The sequence below is a fragment of the Arachis ipaensis genome, chromosome B06 (assembly GCF_000816755.2).
Source record: "Arachis ipaensis cultivar K30076 chromosome B06, Araip1.1, whole genome shotgun sequence".
NCBI classification, from domain to species: domain Eukaryota; kingdom Viridiplantae; phylum Streptophyta; class Magnoliopsida; order Fabales; family Fabaceae; genus Arachis; species Arachis ipaensis.
The window spans coordinates 133,566,833-133,568,170 of NC_029790.2; positions in this window are offsets into that span (position 1 = coordinate 133,566,833).

Below are 1,338 nucleotides of genomic sequence, written 5' to 3' on the forward strand. Positions count from 1 at the left end.
GTATTATAATTTAATATTAAAATAATACAATACGCAATTTATGTATTGTCTTTATAAATTAAAAAATAAATCTGATCTAACAATCCGCCTTCTATAAATTTTATAGTCTCCAAAATTTTACAAACACCATAGCTTCCAATATTAAAGAATTATAGCAATTCTTATCTAATATCTAAAAAAATGAACTACAAAAAATTACTTTTATTAAGTAGACTTTCATTTCTTTTAGACCTGACTATAATCTCATGGGCAGGGTATGAACAAAAATCAAACATACCATGAGTTACATTGAGGGAAAAAAGGTGTTTAAAAGCACGGGTTAAGTTATTCTTGTTTCTTTATTGGAGCACTATAATTGCAAACTACTATTAAAGAAGCACACCTGTCCTGGGGTGTTTATTTGGGGCATTAATTAGACATTGATGTGAGTTTTTGTTGTTTTGTTTTTGTTTTTTATTTCGTTTTATTGTTCTTTAAAATCAAGCCGTCATGAGTTAATGTTAGCATACGTTACCTTTCTCTTTTGTGACAGTTAAATATGACAGCATGTGAAAATAATCAAAATATGAATGAATGATTCCCTATCAATTAGGATTTGATTTGATTCCCTATCAGTTAAAGATTTGCTTTGTAGAGTTCTCCACTGAATCTATGTGGTCCAATTGCAACAACATATCTGTGAATTCAACTGCAATATCTTTTAACTTTAATTGTGATCATAAATTCATAATATTATTTGATTTATTATTTTTTTTAGCATTTTTGTATGATATAAAAATATATGACATTTTTGTTAATTGTAACTATTGGCTAATTTTTTTTTTATATTGGGTTATTTTAGTGTTTTTCATTAATATTATGATGTTTTGGTGTAATACAGTGATATAGGATAAAAAGAAATCGTGAGTAACAATTTTAAATAAGACAAAAAAAATTAAAAAAAGTTAATAGAAATCGTGAATTACGATTTTAAATAAGACAAAAAAAAAAGAAATTGTGAGTCATGATTTTAATTTTTTAATTTTAAAAAAATGTGATTTATAAAATCGTGAATAACGATTTCTTTTGTTATGCAAATCATAAGTAACGATTTGTATTGTGCATCACACTTGTGAAATACACCCATTTTAATTCATACCAACGTAATACACCCTTTTATCCATCATATAAAAAATAATTAACTCGTAATTATTGCAACTGCTGTAAATGCAATAGTTAGATTTTTTTATTTAATTTCTAAAATCTTTTTTATATTATAATTTTAAATAAACCAATCAATTTTAAATAAATTTTACTAAATCATGTTATGATTTTGTTTTAAGTATTTAATTTACTCTT